The 20,353-nt window shown below is 49.8% G+C and overlaps 1 protein-coding gene across 1 annotated transcript in view; it reads right to left on the bottom strand.

Annotated features, from left to right (window-relative positions):
• Window positions 1–929: 929 nt before the first annotated feature.
• Window positions 930–20,353, bottom strand: part of tbc1d22a (TBC1 domain family, member 22a) — a 100,001-nt gene continuing 80,577 nt past the window's right edge. Inside the window, exons 10-11 of the mRNA XM_056579019.1 lie at window positions 12,090–12,185; window positions 930–1,103 (exon numbers count right to left, since the gene is read on the bottom strand). The gene's annotated coding sequence lies outside the window, so the exon portion shown is untranslated. The remainder of the gene's footprint in view (window positions 1,104–12,089; window positions 12,186–20,353) is intronic.

Here is a 20,353-nt window from a genome sequence, read left to right as displayed (position 1 = left end):
GATCCAGATTGGATTTGTGTTTGTCTTTTATCTCCTTCCCGTGATTGGTCAGAATGAACCAATAGGCATCCAGGACATCCAAGAAGTGAACCCAGGGTGGGGGTGTTGGGTTGCCATGGTAACGACGACGCAACACCAAAACGGAGGGGGTGTAACCAGGATCAGCGGCCCCTGCCCAGCTGACCCCTGGAGAGGCCGTTGGGGCGGGACCCGTCCACGTCACGCTCAACCCCATTGGCCGCCGAAGAAGGGGCGTGTCCTTCGGCTACCAGACCGTAGGTCAGAGGTCGGAGGTCACGACCCCCTGCCAGGGTGCAGGAGTGTGCAGATCTACTTTATGTTTTTGGTGGGCGGCTACAGAAGCACTAGAAGGCGTCACACTCAGAAAGCTCTGCTCTGTCCTCCCCCCACCGTGTCATTGGTTGGTTTGAAACTCCTAGCCGCATTCAAGGTCCAATTGGCAGAAAGGGGAGGCGGGGTTAAAGTCGAGGGGGCGGGGTTAAGTCTAGGGGGTGTTCCTTTCCAAAAAGCAGAAGGGTCTCTGTGTTCTGTAGCTCGCCGAGAGGAGAGGAGACAGAAGGAGAGGAGGAGAGGAGAGAGAGGAGGAGAGGAGAGAGGAGAGAGGAGAGGAGGAGAGGAGGAGAGGAGAGAGAGGAGGAGAGGAGAGAGGAGAGGAGACAGAAGGAGAGGAGGAGAGGAGAGAGAGGAGGAGAGGAGAGAGGAGAGGAGGAGAGGAGGGAGAAGGAGGAGAGGAGGGAGAAGGAGAGGGAGAGGAGAAGGAGGAGAGGAGACAGAGGAGACAGAAGGAGAGGAGGAGAGGGAGAAGGAGGAGAGGAGGGAGAAGGAGAGGAGGAGAGGAGAGAGAGGAGAGGAGGGAGAAGGAGGGAGAAGGAGGAGGAGAGGAGAGTGGAGTAAAGAAGAGAGTCCAGTAGACCAGTGGAGAGGAGGAGAGAGCAGCAGATCTCCTCCGCTCATCATCTCTTGTAGTGGTTGGGTGCGTCTGCGAAGGCGAACTTCAGCCTGTAGGCCTCGGCCAGCAGCACGCTCACTTCCTCGTTGCCCCAGTGCATTGTGGGCAGGTTCTGCAGCAGGATCATCAGCCCCTGAAGGAGAGGAAGAGGAGGACATTAAAGGAGTTAGAACGAAGATCAGACAGTTCTGTGTCTTTGGAGTGAAAGGAACCAAAGTGAAGAATCTGATCACTTTTCAAGATAACAGAACCGAAAGGCAAATATATGAACAGCCTCCTAACCGAAAGGTTCTTGGTTAAACGTCTTCAGAGTGAGAAGCAGACCAGCAGAGAACATGAAACACAGAGCTTTTGGACCAATCACGTTAACAAACCAATAATCAAAACAGGAACTGCAACACATGTGCCCTCATCGCAATCCCTCCTGCTTTCTCTCTGGCCGCTATAGAGCGAGGGAAGCTGACCGCAACCTCTCACATATGGATCAGCAGACTGGTGGGAGAGACACCACAGACCCTAAACCCTAAATCATTAGGATTATACTATAAATGTTTGCACATTTAACCAGTCTTAACCAAGGTCTGTTTTCTGTTGGTCTCGCAGATTCTCACACTGGACAGCCGGTGTAAAAGTGTACGGGGAAATCAATCGAAGGATTTAATCCAATATAATGTATTACAAACAAACCCAATTGAATCTAAACAAATCAAACTCATATCTCACATCTAATCTAATCCAAGATAAGCGTCGCCAAGTGTAAACCAATTTAAACCTAGCCTGTGTTGGTTAACCCATGTTAGCGTAACAGAGGCCGGCGTAGCGCACACTAGCCTAGCCTATAGGCCTGTGTTAGCGTAGCCTTTTCCGGCCTAGCCCGTGCCGTTGGACTCCGTGCTGGTCTGACTGACGTGGTCCGTGTTGTTGAGCCAGAGGCTAAGAGGTTGGGCGTGCTGGGGGCAGCTAGCCGGTGCGCCGCGGCTCTCTGTGTAAATCAATGGCGGCGGCTAATTGCTATGCTGCAGGAGGGGACCCACTGCAGAGTAATCAAGAACTGCTCTGACCCATCCAGCTGTCAACACACACATTCACAGTTCAACACACACACACACACACAGGCACGCACAAGGACATGCACGCAGGCGGACACAGAGGCACACTAACAAGAAAAGCAAATGCACGCACTCACACACACACAAACACAGGCTCCGCGCTCACACACACACACACACACACACACACACACACACACACACACACACACGCGCACACACACACACACACACACACACACACACACACACACACACACAGAGACACACACACACACACTCACATGCACACGGTGGTTACCATCTGCTGGGTATTGGCTGTGTAGATCTCATGAGTGTTCGCTGCCATACATTAGCTGTCAGAGAGGCTGCAGTACCGCCGCCTGACACTAGGGGCAGCGGACCCCGGCTACAGAACACTGCAACCAAAAGAAAAGAGAGCGAGGAGTGTATAGCTCAGGAGCAATCAAATGGATAATGATATGGATTTTAGAAAAACCCAATATACTGACTAAATCACACCAAACCCTGACCTTGACTTAACCACACCAGTTATCAACCAAACCAAGCCTTCACTACACCAAACCCTTGTCTAACGATCCAGGATTACTGTAGACGTGGGTCTGCTAAAGACTGATCTGTGGAAAGAAGCACGTTCACGTCCTAACCATGTTCCCTTCCTAATCAGTCCAGCTTAGAGCACCAGGAATGAGCCATGTCTGAGTGGGACGGTTAAGCTCCACCGTCACAAACGTGGACGCCAGCGGTTGATCCCAGCCAATCACAGCCCTCAGACTCGGTAGCCAATCACGTTTGTCATATTCGGCCGTGTCCCGCTGTGATTAGCCACAACACGTAAACACGAAGGCTCGTCGCAGAAAGGTTCTGCCGTCATGGCTGCATGTCTGAAGAGGAGTCATGCTATAAACACTGAACACTTCCTGTCGGGGTACACGGATGTATCCTTCTCCCCGAGACGATTCTGCCGATGACTTCAGCTTCATAGCAGCAGCTAGAGTGTTTGAACAATGGGAACAGTGTTTAAAAGGTGGGTTAAACAGTCTCTGTGGACACCCTGTGGAGAGTCAGGCCAGGTAGTGCCAGACACATCCCTGTAGACCAGTGTTCCCCAGAGTTTTTCTTCTGGGGTCTCATTTTTTTTAAATTACAAACCATCTTGACCCAATTCACAATCTGCCTTATCTATAAAATCGCGAGAAGAACAAATTTGTGCATAAATTAACATTCCTGAACGTTTTTGCTGCCATTTCCGCATCACCTTATGTAAGAACTTAAACCAGCCATTTCGTAGAGATAAATCACCACTTTGTTTAATGCACTTAAAACATAATAGACTTATTAAATACTCGGCCCTAAATGAGACCAAATAAATGCATTTAGGCGGAGTTCACATCTCCTTGTTTTGGCTATCTCATTGTTGTTATTTCCTCTCACAATGTACATTAGCCTTTCACCTAAGTTCAATGTTATAAGCAAAACTATCAGAACAATACAAACATTCAGTACTATCAAAAACATGCTTCTTGTTGAATGTTTTTTAAATACTAATGTAAAAAAAAACAGTCTTGGGGAACGACTGCTCTAGACGGAGCGCTGCAGCTGGAGATGAGTTAACACCTCGAAAGACACGCGAGTGGTACCGCTAGTGGTGGGAGATTACTTCTGGAGCCTGGCGTTGGTTTAGTGGTTTAGTGCTGGGGGGCTCCTTACCAGCGGTTGGCATCTATGGACGTTGGCGTAAATGACGGTATAGAAATGTGTGAGTCATAACTGAGTAGGCTAACCGCGGGCGGCATACTTCAACATAAGTCGTTCTTCATCAAACCCAAGAGATTCTTTGCAGACAAACTGTTTTTTAACACAAAACTTTCCATTTTTTTTTTTTTTCATAAGTCCATAAGTCAGGACCGGCGGGGGTAACCATGGAGACGGGGAATCAGACATCCGCTCGTTGGATTAAAAAAAGAAAGAAACCAAGTCAAGCGTGCCTCTGCAGCGTCTGAACCTCCTCGTGAACCCTGGAGGTCTGAGGAGGGCCGAGGGGGGTCAGAGGAGGGCCGAGGGGGTCAGAGGAGGGCCGAGGGGGGTCCGAGGAGGGCCGAGGTGGTTTGAGGAGGGCCGAGGGGGGTCAGAGGAGGGCCGAGGGGGGTCCGAGGAGGGCCGAGGTGGTCCGAGGGGGTCCGAGGAGGGCCGAGGGGGTCAGAGGAGGGCCGAGGGGGTCAGAGGAGGGCCGAGGGGGTCAGAGGAGGGCCGAGGGGGTCTGAGGAGGGCCGAGGTGGTTTGAGGAGGGCCGAGGGGGTCCGAGGAGGGCCGAGGAGGGCCGAGGGGGTCTGAGGAGGGCCGAGGGGGGTCTGAGGAGGGCCGAGGGAGGCAGCAGGCGAGGTACCGCTGTTGCTTCCCGTTCCGCACTCTCATCAGCCTGTTTCTCATGACCCCGCCAAACTTCGCCTCGGCAACATGCACCCGCTTAACTCCCAGCTATTGTTCCCGCCCTTCCCGGAGATAACGCAAAGGTGCGCGGTAACAAAGGTGAGCTGTCACACCCACACAACCTCTGAAGCGCTCCCAATCAAACGCGGAGCCGCTGCCAGGTGCGCTGCGTCTCTTAATGTCTCTTTGTCTCCCCCTCTGCCTCCCGCTCTCCGGGTTCCATCTCCCTGCTCCTCACCCCCTCGCCCCCTCGCCCCCTCACCCCTGTCCCTCGTTAGTCACGCTATATAATAGAGGCCGGTGCGTCGGCGAACAAAGGCACACGCCGGCAGGCAGGGAATAATTCAACCACGTATTCGTTGCATTGAGATGCAGATGAGGGAGATCTCAGAACAAAAGAGATGGCGGGGGGGGGGGGTGCGTGCTAACGGCGGCTAGCAGCACCCTGAGGTGTAATGGGTCCCCGGTTTTGCTAGCTTGGGGCGATTAGCGCTCGCTCACAGGAGTAATTACACACAATGGGTCTTAGTGCTAACACAGGTCGCTAATAACGAGAAGGGTGGGGGTAGGACGAAGATAGGTGCGGAGGGAGAGGGCGAGAGTGGGGGGGGGAAGAGGGGCATGGTGGGGGAGAGAGGGTGGAGGGAGGGGGGGAGAGAGAGCGAGAGAGAGAGCGAGAGCGAGATATTGAGAGAGATTGCTAACCATGGTTTTATCAAATGGGACAAACATCAAATGAAACTCAAATTGAGAGAATTATGCAAATATATCCCCAGAGTCCACAGAGAAACATAAAAGAAGACACGCAGAGCAGAATTAGAACAATATCCAATCATTAATAAAACCCAGAAGAGAGCATTAAAATTGTATGGCCAGCTGAAGACGGTGACAGCAATACGCTCCAGAACAAGGCCCTCGCCCCCACAGAGAGACAGACCCCTTAGCCAGCCTGTCTTGGGTCTCTGTCCAACACACAACCACCACATCAGGCAGCACCAAAGGATAGGAAAACTACCCAAGAAACCACCAAAAAGCAGAGTAAATTGTTGTCCTGTAACAGAGAATACACAGTGGCAGAATACCTGACACCCGTGACACACAACTAAGGAAATCTTTGACCGGGCATAGACTCAGCCAGCACAGCCTGGCCATGGAGAAGGGACGTCACAGACAGACCTGGCTCCCAAGAGAAGACAGACTGTGCTCCCACTGCACACACAACCAACTGGAAACTTCCTGCCAGTCGTACCAAGACATCAGGAACACACACTTCCACCCGATTACAGCGGCATGCAAGGCCTTTGGAAACACTCCTGACGCTAAAATACTTCTATATCTGTTGGGAGGAATACAACAATGTGCAATCCCACAGGACTTTAACTACAAGCAAACCTTTGTAAATATGAAAGTCTGTTCACAATGATAGCACTATTGCACATATCCTCCACACTGTATATACAGTGTATATTTGCTTTATCAGTTTAAAGGAGATATTTTGTACTCAACATATTAAATACTGTTACTATTCAATATTACTTTTACATATTTAGTCCTTAAATGTTCTACTCAATATTTATATACACGTTTTGTATTTTTTTTTACCAGATTCTGATATTTCTTCTCAGTCTGAAGTAGCCCCACCTTTCTACTTGAGGTCAGTGAGCAGAGACAGGGAGTGAGTTCAGTGAGAAGAGACAGAGTGAGTTCAGTGAGCAGAACTGAGCCAGAGAGTGAGTTCAGTGAGAAGAGACAGGGAGTGAGTTCAGTGAGCAGAACTGAGCCAGAGAGTGAGTTCAGTGAGCAGAGACAGAGAGTGAGTTCAGTGAGCAGAACTGAGCCAGAGAGTGAGTTCAGTGAGAAGAGACAGAGAGTGAGTTCAGTGAGCAGAGACAGAGAGTGAGTTCAGTGAGCAGAGCGGAGACAGGGAGTGAGTTCAATGAGCAGAGAGTGAGTTCAGTGAGCAGAGAGTGAGTTCAGTGAGCAGAGCGGAGACAGGGAGCCAGAGCATTGTGCTCCTGGGAAGCGTATGAAAACATCAAATTTGTTTCTATTGAGCTGACATTTATGTCTAACAGGGTTCACAACCCCGGCTTGTCAGAGGAACCAGCTCCCTCTCTCTCCTCCGGTCTGTCAGCACCTCGCTCTCTCTCTGCGTGTCTCCCCCTCCCTCCCTCCCTCCCTCCCTCCCTCTGTAAACATATCTCTGCCCTGTGTACCTCCGTCTCTCTCTCTCTCCCCTCGCTGTCAACATCTCTCTCTCTCTCTCTCTCTCCCTCTCCCTCTCTCCCTCTGAATATATTTAGAATAGTTATTTATCTTGCAATGAGAGAGAAGAGAAGGACAGTAATTGACACAATGTCACAGAACAAGAGATACTTCATAATCCATTGGTTAATCTGACTGATCTATATTTATACACCATGTTTACACGATTTTTATGGTTTTGTTAATTTCTGTTTATCGCCTTTTTTATGTTATTGCTTTGGCAATATTGTTCCAAGTAACTTTCATGCCAATAAAGCATTTTTAAATTACAATTTGAGAGAGATTCATAGAGAGTGAGTGAGAGAGTGAGTGAGCGAGAGCGATAGTTAGAGAGATAGAAAGAGAGAGAGAGCAAGAGCAAGAGCGAGAGAGTGAGTGAGTGAGTGAAAGAGAGTGAGTGAGTGAGTGAGTGAGTGAGTGAGAGAAGGAGAGAGCGAGCTAGTGAGTGAGAGAACGAGAGAGCGAATGAGTGAGTGGGTGAATCAGAGAGAGAGAGCGATAAAATGATGGGCTGAAAGAGCTCGCATGCGGTCGAATTAGATCTGCCTCCATCTCTCTCGTCCTTCCTTCACTGGCGTCTCAGCACTCAATCAGAGGTGGTGATTATTAAAAGCTGTTTACCAACGCCGGGTCTGTCTGGGCTGAGAGCTCCATCCATCAGGGCCCCGGGCGCTCTGAGAGCCGGCCCAGAGAGGAGGCTCGCTGCCCAGCCGAGTCAGAGGAGAGACAGCCCTGCGCGGCTGGAGAGAACCAGGAGATGGTGTTGTCGTGATGGATGGAGAGGAGACCATCAGACAGAGAGCATTCATCAGAGGAGGTGGACGCCTCCTCCTGCCTCCTAACACACCTCCCCTCACACACAACACACACACACACACACACACACACACACACACACACACACCTCCCCTCACACACACACAAAAACAAAGGTCTTAACAAGGACGTATTGTAACTCATCAGCATTGCGGACAGTCGTTCTGTATTCACTGTCTACCCCCTACCTGCACCTTAATGACTTGTCTCTGTAATCACTGTCTAACCCCTACCTGCTCCTTAATGACTTGTCTCTGTAATCACTGCCTAACCCCTACCTGCTCCTTAATGACCCGTCTCTGTAATCACTGCCTAACCCCTACCTGCTCCTTAATGACCCGTCTCTGTAATCACTGTCTAACCCCTACCTGTTCCTTAATGACTTGTCTCTGTAATCACTGTCTAACCCCTACCTGCTCCTTAATGACTTGTCTCTGTAATCACTGCCTAACCCCTACCTGCTCCTTAATGACTTGTCTCTGTAATCACTGTCTAACCCCTACCTGCTCCTTAATGACTGGCCTCTGTAATCACTGTCTAACCCCTACCTGCTCCTTAATGACTTGTCTCTGTAATCACTGCCTAACCCCTACCTGCTCCTTAGCGACCTGTCTATGTATTCACTGTCTAACCCCTACCTGCTCCTTAATGACCCGTCTCTGTAATCACTGTCTAACCCCTACGTGCTCCTTAATGACTTGTCTATGTATTCACTGTCTAACCCCTACCTGCTCCTTAGCGACCTGTCTATGTATTCACTGTCTAACCCCTACCTGCTCCTTAGCGACCTGTCTATGTATTCACTGTCTAACCCCTACCAGCTCCTTAGCGACCTGTCTGTGTATTCACTGTCTAACCCCTACCTGCTCCTTAGCGACCTGTCTATGTATTCACTGTCTAACCCCTACCTGCTCCTTAGCGACCTGTCTATGTATTCACTGTCTAACCCCTCAAAGACTAAATCAACTCAAAAAGACTAGGTACTCAAAAAGCTACTTATCCCCCATCAAAGGCTCGACTAAAGCCCCACACCATAAAAGTGTTCCCGTTTCATTTAACTTCCAAAACAGCCGAGCAGCTTCTGTCACCACCCTGGGACGTGTGACACATGCACGGCCCCAACCGTTTATTGGATATGATATTTAATCTTCTCCATTGCCGCTCGACACCAAAAAGGTCACGAATCTCCCAGAACGCACGGCGGCGTCTCCGACGCGGGGGCCAGATAAAGGCCGGCCGCCAGCGCCATCGGCCGGCGGCAGGCAGAGGCGTGCGGGCGACGTCTCGGGCTGTGACTGCCGCGGCCTAACCTCCTCCGAGCGAGGGCCAATCACAGGCCACCGCTCGGAGATGGCATTAGATAACGGCTGGTGAATGATCCCTTCCTCGGGGAAATCCATTTGGAGAGGTAATGTAGAGGCAGGCGGCCGTGTCAACGCAAAGCCATTAGTTTCTGTTTAAACGGGGGAGCAAGAGTGTCACTATGGCTATACAACCGGCGAGAGATCCACACACACACACACACACACACACACACACACACACATACACAGGCTCACACACACTAACGCTGGAAGACAGGCCCAGGCCCGCACACACACACACGCGCTTAAACACACACAAACTCACAGACGCATACCCACAGATGGAGGGAGGGAAAAAGATTAGTTCTCACTTCAATTAATGTTGTGAGAGAAACTGAGAACTTGTGTAAATGTCATCTGCTCTGCTGAGATGCGGCTGTGTGTGTCTTTGTGAGTGTGTTAGATGTGTGAGGTTGTGAGAGAAACAGGCTGTGTGTGTGTGTGTGTGAGGTGTTATGTGTTTGTGTGCGTGTTACCTGCGTGTGTGTGTTTGTGCGTATGTGTGTGTGAATTCCCGATGCACAGAGACATAGAACTTCCTGTCAGCTTGAGAGAATCCTACATTCAGTATTTGTTCAAAAGAAATATATAGCTAACCATCCATACAACCAACCGTCTAACCCACTATCTAAAAGTCTATCTACCTAACCATCCATTCATCCATCCATCCATCCAAGCCACTATCTAACATTTTATCTAACTAACCATCAATCAAACCAACCATCTAACCCAATATCAGCCCGTCTGTCCATCCACCTAACCAACCATCTAACCCACTACCTCTAACAGTCAATATAATATCTAACCATCCATCTAACAATCTATTCATCCATCGACCTATCGATTCATCCATCAATCCATCCAACATCCATCCAGGGGTTGGAGGGGGGAGGGTGGGGGTGGTATGGGATGGTATTGATTCATTGATTAATCCACTTACTTAATCCCCTGAGAGGGAAACCTAATAAGCCACCTCACTGCGAAAACACCATAAAAACACACGCACACGCGCACGCGCGCACACACACACACACACACACACACACCCCTCTCTCCAGGGAAGCATCAACCAGCAGGAGCACCAGGTGAGAGCGATCAAACACTCTCCTCCAGACATAAGGGCCCAGCCGGCTAACACCAGAGAGCAGCCCTGTGGAAGGGGGACCTAGTGTGTGGTGATGGTCGTCCACGCCGCTACAGAGAGCCAGGCGCAGGCGGGAATCCAAAGGATACCTCAGGGCTAAGTGCACGTGTGTGTCTTTACACATGTGTATGTGTGTGTGTGTGTGTATGTATGTTTCTCTGTGTGTCTGTGTGTGCGTCTATTTGTCTGTGTGTACATGTGTACGTGTGTCTGGGTGTACGCACGTGGGTGTGTTTGCGTGTGCCTGTGTGAGTGAATGCGTATGTGTGTGCCTGTGTGTCTGTGTGTGCCTGCGTGTGTGTGCCTACGTGTGTGTTTGTGTGTGGTTTGCCTGTGTATGGTTTGCCTGTGTGAGTGTGTGCGTGTGTGTGTGTGGTTTGCCTGTGTGTGTGGTTTGCCTGTGTGTGTGTGTGTGTGTGTGTGTGTGTGTGTGTGTGTGTGTGTGCCTGTGTGTGGTTTGCCTGTGTGTGTGTGCCTGTGTGTGGTTTGCCTGTGTGTGTGTGCCTGTGTGTGTGTGCCTGTGTGTGTGTGTGTGTGTGTGTGTGTGTGTGTGTGTGTGTGTGTGTGTGTGTGTGTGTGTGTGTGTGTGTGCCTGTGTGTGTGCCTGTGTGTGGTTTGCCTGTGTGTGTGCCTGTGTGCGGGTGCGGGTGCCTGTGTGGTTTGCCTGTGTGTGTGAGGTTGCCTGTGTGTGTGCCTGTGTGTGGTTTGCCTGTGTGTGTGTGTGCCTGTGTGTGTGTGGTTTGCCTGTGTGTGTGTGTGCCTGTGTGTGTGTGTGCCTGTGTGTGGTTTGCCTGTGTGTGTGTGTGGTTGGCTGGGTTAACATAACTTAGGTTAGGCAGGCCTGTAGGACGCCGGCGAGCCCGTCTAAGAAGCCTAAGATCTCCAGATCAGAGGGACGCACATTGGAATGAAACCACTACAGCTCCCAGAGCACTCCCTCAGACAAGGGAGAGAAGGGGAGAGGGGGGGGAGGGAGAGAGGAGGAGGAAGAGAGAGAGGGGAAGGAAAAGGAGAGGCTTGAGAAGGAAGGGAGGATGAGAGAGAAGACAGGAGAGAGAGATGAAGAGAGAGGTGCTAACGAGTAGGGAGGTTGAGAGAGGGTGAGGAGTGAGGGAGGGAAGGAGGAGGAGGTAGAGGAGAAAGGAGAGGAGGAGAAACAATCAGGAAGAGGTGGTAAAAGGGAAAGCGAGGAGGGAAGGAAGAAGGGTAGGAGACAGAAAGAAGCAAGGAGAAAGGAGATTGGAGAAATAGGCCCAATCCCATTTCTACCCCTTACCCCTCCCCCTTGTTTTGAAGGGGTAAGGGGAAGGGATAAGGGGTAGAAATTGAAATCCCATTTCTACCCCTACCCCTTCCCCCTTACCCCTTCCCCTTACCCCTTCAAAACAAGGGGGGAGGGGTAAGGGGTAGAAATGGGATTGGGCCATAGAGTGGGGAAAAGAGAGGAGCTGAATAGAGAGAGGGTGGATCGTGTCAAAGGACCAAAAGCACTCCACGTGTCCTTCATTTGATGGATTTCAGGGTATTTTGTATATTTTTTAAAGCCAAAATGATTTCCTAAACAGGGGACAAAGGGGATGGATGGAGGGAGGGAGCTGCTGTGATCTCCACGGAGGAGACCTGCGGTAGATTAGAGAGGAGGAGGTCCACTCCGCTCTCTCCAAGCTGCAAACCCTGTCTAAGAGGAGGCGGTTCAGGAGCACACAGCACAGCGCAAAACCCCTCAAAACCAGACCAATAAAAAACAATTACCCACCACAAGCTGGGAATATATTTGAGATAGAGTTAAAGATGCATGGTACACTGGGATTAATACCCGGAACTGAGATTTATTTGGTAATTATTATAACACACACACACACACAGTATGTTATCCAGAGGCAAAAAACACACTGGGGTGTGTGTGTGTGTGTGTGTGTGTGTGTGTGTGTGTGTGTGTGTGTGTGTGTGTGTGTGTGTGTGTGTGTGTGTGTGTGTGTGTGTGTGTGTGTGTGTGTGTGTGTGTGTGTGTGTGTGTGTGTGTGTGTTACCTGGAAGTCCCTCTCCTCCAGGATCTCCTTCCTCCAAAGGACCAGGAAGGAGGCGCAGACGTAGAGATGGAACTGAGAGAAGCCCTCAGGTTCAGCCTGAGAGAGAGGCAGAGAGGCAGAGAGGACGAGGAGAGACAGAGAGACATAGAGACAGAGCAGGAGAGAGAGAGAGGCAGAGAGACATAGAGACAGAGCAGGAGAGAGAGAGAGGCAGAGAGACAGAGAGGACGAGGAGAGACAGAGAGACATAGAGACAGAGCAGGAGAGAGAGAGAGGCAGAGAGACATAGAGACAGAGCAGGAGAGAGAGAGGCAGAGAGACATAGAGGACGAGGAGAGACAGAGAGACATAGAGACAGAGCAGGAGAGAGAGAGAGGCAGAGAGACATAGAGGACGAGGAGAGACAGAGAGACATAGAGACAGAGCAGGAGAGAGAGAGGCAGAGATACAGAGAGGATGAGGAGAGACAGAGAGACATAGAGACAGAGCAGGAGAGAGAGAGAGGCAGAGAGACATAGAGGCAGAGGACGAGGAGAGACAGAGACAGAGACAGAGACAGAGACAGAGACAGAGATACAGAGGACAAGGAGACAGAGATAGAGAGGAGGAAGAGAGTAATAATATTAGAGTGAAGCACAATAATACAGTATCACAGTAATATAGTACAGGACAAATGCAGAGTGTCACATTATTTGAGCTATGCACAGTTTCACAGTGTTAAAGATATAAACAGTAATACAGCGTTAGAGTAACACAGAGTGTCACAGTCACACAGGGACAGAAGGATCTCCATGTGTTTGTAATCCCCTCCATCTGAAATATCCCTGGTACTGGCCCGCTGGTTGAACATGGGGAGAGAGAGGTAAACAGAGAGAGAGAGAGAGAGAGAGAGAGAGAGAGATAGACAAACACAGATACAGAGAGAGAGAGAGAGAGAGAGAGAGAGAGAGAGAGAGAGAGAGAGAGAGAGAGAGAGAGAGAGAGAGAGAGAAACACAGATACAGAGAGAGAGAAACACAGATACAGAGAGAGAGAGAGAGAGAGAGAGAGGTAGGACAAACAGAGGGAGAGAGAGGGAGAGAGATCGACAAATAGAGAGAGGATGAAGGAGAGGTAGAGAGACATAGACAATAAGAAAGAGAACGAGGGAGGGAGATATATATTCACCAGAGAGAATAAGAAGGCTGCAAAAAGATGTATGAGGAGGGAGAACAAGAGAGGGAGGGGGGTTGTACATGGACAGATCTAAAAGGGGGGAGGGAGAGAGAGAGAGAGAGGGAGAGAGACGGGTGAGAGAGAGAGAGAGAGAGAGAGAGAGAGAGAGAGAGAGAGAGAGAGAGAGAGAGAGAGAGAGAGAGAGAGAGAGAGAGAGAGAGAGAGAGAGAGAGAGAGAGAGAGCGAGAGAGAGAGAGAGCGAGAGAGAGAGAGAGAGAGAGAGAGAGAGAGAGACGGGTGAGAGAGAGAGAGAGAGAGAGAGAGAGAGAGACGGGTGTGAGAGGGAGAGGAAGGGAAATAAAGGGACACAGAAATCTCCTTTTCCGGTTCTTATTCCAGAGCCATCAGCCTACTTTTCTTTAAGGATTTAAAAAACGAACGAGGAGCGAGAGCGAGAGCGAGTGAGAACAATAGATGAAACGTCCGTCTGTCCTGCCCCGCGGTCCATCACCGAGGTCCCGGCGGAGAGCTGAAGTCCCCCTCGGACCCACGCTGGGGGGATTAGCACGCAGGCATGTCAGGGAACACGCTAAACCCGGCTCCATTCACGCGGCGCCGTCCAGGCCTTCTTATGTTCCGCCGTGTCTTACAACCGCTAATGCCTTCATATGAGTTCTGCTTCGGAGTTGAGCAGCTGACAGAGGTAGGCCCTGCGTCTCCACGTCGCTGCTGTGTTATGGTTCTGTGTGGAGCAGCTGCTATAGCGTCTACGTCTACGTCTGAGGGTCTCTACGCCTCTCTCTTTCTTCCGACAATTGTACTTATTGTAAGTCGCTTAGGATAAAAGCGTCTGCTAAATGCCCTGAATGTAAATGTGATGCTGGATTCGTCGCACGTTGAACTGTTAAAGGGCGGAGCTGTCCAGTTATTAAAAGATAATGGTGCTCAACCTTGTTTGAATGTTCAGGTATCAGGTATTCACCGATGCTGTCTCAAGGCTAAAGCACACAGAGAGTGCTTCGTATCTGCGGCGCAAACCGAGAAAATAAAGAGTCGTATTTTTTTAAAGGAGCAGTCGGCAACAGTAGAGATGATCAAATTACTCTTAACATTCCGGAAGACATCTGACAACATGACTCAATTAAACTATTGCCTTATAATTTATAAATATGCAGTAGGCCTTCAAACCTCTTTCCACCATCCAGCCAAAAACCATCAACAGGGCTAATTCTTGAGCATCCAATCAGGAAGACTCTCTGCAAATTCCACTTCCTGGTCACCCGCCTCTCTCTGCTGAGCTGCATGAACACGATTGGAGGATGATTTTGGGTGGGCGGGGTTTCGGACAAGGGGTAACGCTGCTTTAAGTAGCGCACGGCACACGGAGCGCGGGCACAGCGGACTATTGTGCGCGCTCCGACATGCCTTTGTGCGCTCGGCTTAAGAACGTACGACTCAACCTTTATTCATACCCTTTTGTGGACGCGGACAGCGGCAGCAGCACAGCCGACGGTGCACCCTGCCCACGTCCTCGTTAGTTAGTTTACAAGTCAAATGAGTCGGTAGCACGGGCAGCACAGATGGTGAGGAATCTGGATATTAATAAACATATGCACACATGGACACGCACGCACACACGCACGCATGGACACGCACACACACACACACACGCACCGTGAAGTCATGAAGAATTCCAAGTGTGTTCGTTGGAAACCGTTGCTAAGCTGATTGCACGCTGGAACACAGTGTGAATACGTAGAAAAATGCGTGTGCGCACACGCGTGTGTGTGTGTGAATACGTAGAGAAACATGCGTGTGTGTGAATAAGTACAAACAAGTGTGTGTCTTTGTATGGGAATACGAAGAAACGCGCGCGCGTGTGTGTGTGTTTCTGCGACGTTTACGTGGGAAGACGTAGGGAAGAATGGTGGACACTGGGATTCGAACCGGGAACCTTTGGGCTGCAAGTCATCCCCATAACCACGGCAGCCCAGTCCGTCTCCCACAAGGGTTTGTTGTGTCGAATAAACAGAGAAGAGAGAGTGGAGGCCGAGAGACATCAGAGTCAAACCAGAACAGACCTGCACTCACCAAACTCTCTCCTCCCCATGGCTCAAGCTCCCCATTACAGCCCTCCCGCTTTCAGCAAAACACCCCTTTGGTTATTTTTACATGGTACATGGGAAAAATATACCCTGATTATTCTGTCGATGGTCGTTTGGAGAAGATGGGGTTCCGTGATGCCTTTTTTTGTTTTGGCACTCGAATCGAGCCAACCCTGTTATTTTCGGTCACCTAGCAACCGTGTTTGGTAAGATAGAGAGGTGGGGGTGATAGAGAGAGAGAGAGAGAGAGAGAGAGAGAGAGAGAGAGAGAGAGATGTGGGTGGGTGAGAGAGAGAAAGAGAGAGAGAAAGAGAGAGAGAGAGAGAGAGAGAGAGAGAGAGAGAGAGAGAGAGAGAGAGAGAGAGAGAGATGTGGGTGGGTGAGAGAGAGAGAGAGAGAGAGAGAGAGAGAGAGAGAGAGAGAGAGAGAGAGAGAGAGAGAGAGAGAGAGAGAGAGAGAGAGAGAGAGAGAGAGAGAGAGAGAGAGAGAGAGAGAGAGAGAGAGAGAGAGAGAGAGATGTGGGTGGGTGAGAGAGAGAGATAGAGAGAGAGAGAGAGAGATGGGGCGAGAGAGAGAAAGATGGGGGGGCGAGAGAGAGAGATGGGGGGCGAGAGAGAGAGATGGGGGGGAGAGAGAGCGAAAGATGGAGGGAATGAGATTGAGCTAGAGTGAGAGAGTGAGAGAAGAAAGAAAGGGAGAGACGAGAGTAAGATAAAGATATAAAGGAAACGAGACGAGAGAGAGGAGGCAGCACAGAATGAGCTGCAGGTAAAATACCCCCATGTGATTGGCTGAGGGAGGGAGATGCAAACAGACACACACACACACACACACACACACACACACGGAATCAAAGGGGATCAGATCTCCCACTCTCCTCCTCATCAACACCGTCCACACTCACCGCTCTCCGCCCCGAGACTATTTCCATTTAACACACAATCCCTCTGCGGCGCACACACACTCTCCCTGTCTCCAAATGCCCCGTCTACATCACAAACCCTCTCTACCTCCTCCAGCACTGCGAATGGGTTATCATCCAGCTCCATCTTTATCCCTGTCCGTCTCTCGTTCTCCGTCTATCCCTCAACCCGTCTGTTGAGGGGATATCCAACTATAAATACATTTGGGTTTCACGCCTTGATTTGTGGGTTTTGAAAAAGGCGTCTGCTAAATGACTGAAAGGTGAATATATTTATGAATCTATCAAGCTCTCTGTCCAATGATCGATCTAATAATATCGATGCATCTATCCCTCTTACGATCATCCATCTTTCCACCTTTAGATCTTAAACGACTTTGGTTACAACTCATTCCTGATACGGCGCTGTGTCTCCCTCTCTCTGGTCTGTTGAGTTCATCTTCCCTCTCCTCCCCTCCCTTCCCCTCTTCCTTTCCGATCCTCCCACACCCGCCCCTCCCTCTCCCCTTCCCTCTCACCTCCCCTCCTCCCCCCTCTCCTCTCCTCCCCCTCCTCTCCCCTCCCCTCCCCTTCCCTCTCCCCATCCCTCCACGCCCCTCCTCCCCCCTCTCCCTTTCTTCCCCCTCCTCTCCCCTCGCCTCCCCTTCCCTCTCCCCATTCCTCCTCGCCCCTCCTCCCCCCCACTCCTCCCCCTCTAGCAGCTCCATCAGCTCTGCCCTACTTTATGCCCCGCCCGCGATTAACATCTTCAAAAGAGAAGAAGCGACAGAGGAAGTTGTTAAGCGCTGGGAGTCAAGGTGACTCGGTCCAGATTCCCTCCTCCATCTTGCCAGGCACAGCCCTCCCCCCTCTCCCTCCCCCGGCCCTTGGTCTCGGGGTGGCCATATTGGGGGAGACAACCTCGACACTGACTGACAAGGGAGGCTGATCAAAGCCCCACAGACAGAGAGAGAGACAGAGAGAGAGAGAGAGAGAGAGAGAGAGAGAGAGAGAGAGAGAGAGAGAGAGAGAGAGAGAGAGAGAGAGAGAGAGAACAAGAGAGAACGAAAGCGAGAGAGGGAGAACGAAAGAGAACGAAAGAGAGAACAAGAGAACAAGAGCGAGAGAGAACAAGGGTGAGAGAGAACGAAAGAGGGAGAACGAGAGAGAGATAGAACGATGGAGAGAGACCGAGGAGAGAGAGGGAGAGAGAGAGAGAGAGAGAGAGAGAGAGAGAGAGAGAGAGAGGGATCGCCTAGGAAATGAGAAGAGGCAAGAGGGAGGGATGACTTCAGAGGTTGAACGATAGCAGGTGTAAAAATAACTAAAAAGCGGATGAATTGGGGTTTTAGAATTAAGAGCGTTTCCCTGACATCGCGGGGACCATGAAAGAATATTGATGTGCAGCGATTAGAGAAATCCCAGAGGACAAGCGCCGAGGACAGAGAAGAAATACCAGCTCCCCTTTGGTTAGCCACGAGCCACGCATCATAAGCTAATCTCTGGGGTGACATGCATCACAAACTTCACCCAGCAGAAGTGGTCAGACGCCGTCATAAAGCTAATCAATTAGATGACATGCCATGTTAACGGTAGCACAGCTGGTTAGCCAACAGCAGTGTCGGGGCTGCTGGGGAGAGCCAGCAGGCCAATGGGTAGCAGTCCAGTTTACAGTTTGCCTAGCAGCAAGTCTTAAACATTGCCACACCTGCTACTATAGCAACGCAGCTTGCGGCCAGCACTGACTAACGACAAGATTATAGCGTCAGTCTACGTTATCAACAACAAGGGTCAACAATATAATTTGAATTCCTACATAGCAATAGTTAGAATTGCTATGTAGGAATTCAAATTATATTGTTAAGACACCACGTCGCTCAATAAAGTTTCAAGCCCCTAAAGTTTATGACATCAGGATTCCAAAGAACAAGCCTTAATTATGCAAGTTAATTATTGTTGTTCGTATTTTAATTAGCACATATGATGTGTTTATTTACACTCTGCAATTAAAATAGATCCCCTGTCAACAACCAATGAAGCACTTAAAGTTAAAAGAGCGAGCGAGCGAGAGAGACATAAGGAAGTTGAGAGAACGCAACAGAGTGAGAACGCGATAGAGTGTGTGTGTGTGTGTGCGTGAGCATGTGTATGTGTGTGTGCGTTGACAGGAGTGATGACAGAGAGTCTGACACACAGACAAGGTGATGGCTCCATAGTGGTATAATGTCGCTGGGCGAGGTTATTGTGGCACGGCGAAGAAAAAACACAAAGATGGACAAACTCCTCCAGCTTTGTTGTTTCTGGACTCTGATACACGGATTTGACTTTTGATGTCACAGTTTAACTTTGATACACCAGTTGGACTCTGATGTCCCAATTGGACTCTGATGTCACAGTTTAAACTTTGATACACCGGTTGACTCTGATGTCACAGTTTATCTTTGATACAACTGTTGGACTCTGATGTCACAGTTGGACCCTGATGTCACAGTTGGACTCTGATACGACAGTTGGACTTTGATTTACCTGTTGGTCTTTGATACACAGTTGGACTTTGATACAATAGTAAGACTTTGATTTAGCTGTTGGTCTGTGATACGACAGTTTGACTTTGATACGGACAGTTGGACTTTGATTTAGTTGTTGTTCTTTGATACACGGTTGGACTTTGATATGACAGTTGGACTTTGATTTAGTTGTTGGACTTTGATCCAACAGTTTGACTTTGATGTGATGTTTGATCATCTTAGAGCTAACGGCTTGTTCAACTACGGTGAAACAGTATGACTATGATACAACAATTTGTCATACTTTAATCTTAAAATGTTCTTTGATGTATCTTACACTTGATAAGACTTTTGTGTAACAGATTGAGAGAGAGAGAGTGTGTGTGTGTGTGTGTGTGTGTGTGTGTGTGTGTGTGTGTGTGTGTGTGTGTGTGTGTGTGTGTGTGTGTGTGTGTGTGTGTGTGTGTGTGTGTGTGTGTGTGTGTGTGTGTGGTGTGTGTGTGTGAGATGCAGGCCAGGAGTTACATGATGAAAGGCTGAGTGTAGCGGGTGAGTGAGTGAGTGTGTGTGGGAGAGAGGGAGAGAGAGAGAGATAATTTGGAGAACGAGGGGAGAGGACAGCATAATCGTATGAAGAAGACAACAAATACCCGAGAGCCGAAGAAGAGGTGAGAGGAAGGAAGATGAAAAGGGACAGAGAAGAGAGGAATGAAGGTAGAGAGAGGACAGATGGGGAGAGTGGCTACTGAGAGGTGGTCCTTTATTGAGAGAAGATGAAATATTAATGCCAGGTCCAGATGTGTGCGCGTGTGTGTGCGTGCGTGCGTGCGTGTGCGCGCGCGCGATACAGATGCCTAGGTGGGTGTATGCGTGTCCGTGAGAAAGGGAGATGATGATTGTGATTGTGTGAGGGAGAGGAGCGAGAAGTGATGACCTCACACACACACACTCACACAAACACTTGGTGACAAGTGTGGTTGTGTACACTGTGCGTGTGTACGTGTGCTTGTGTGTGTGAGACTGAGTGCAAACCCAATACACACAAACTAAAACAAAACTACACCAAAACCTTCAAACACCACAACACACACCACAACCCTACGACACTTCAACAACCCCACAATACACAACTGCATTAAAAAAACAAACATGAGAACACTACACAACGCGACAACATCATGAGAGCAGAACATGAAATCGAGGGAAGGACAGGGCAGTTGGTCCTGCGTTTGATCCCCTAATGCCCCCAGTCTACCCTGTAGGCCTCCTGGATCCACATGCCCTAACCCCTTCCTACTACTTTGCATCGTATACCCTCTATCTCCCAGCACACACTCACACACACACACACACACACACACACACACAACACACACACACACACACACACACAACACACACACACACACACACACACACACACACACACACACACACACACACACACACACACACACACAATCCTCTAATATTCCGGTACATTATCATTTAAAGTGTTTCAGTGGATGTCGCCGGTCTTCACAGGGCCCGTTTCGGTTGGGCTAAATGCTAAGCTCTCCCTCTCCGTCTCCCCTTCCTCCTTCAGGTAGCTCCGGC

The sequence above is a fragment of the Gadus chalcogrammus genome, chromosome 19 (assembly GCF_026213295.1).
Source record: "Gadus chalcogrammus isolate NIFS_2021 chromosome 19, NIFS_Gcha_1.0, whole genome shotgun sequence".
NCBI lineage: Eukaryota > Metazoa > Chordata > Actinopteri > Gadiformes > Gadidae > Gadus > Gadus chalcogrammus.
This window is presented reverse-complemented; position numbering and strand designations above follow the sequence as displayed.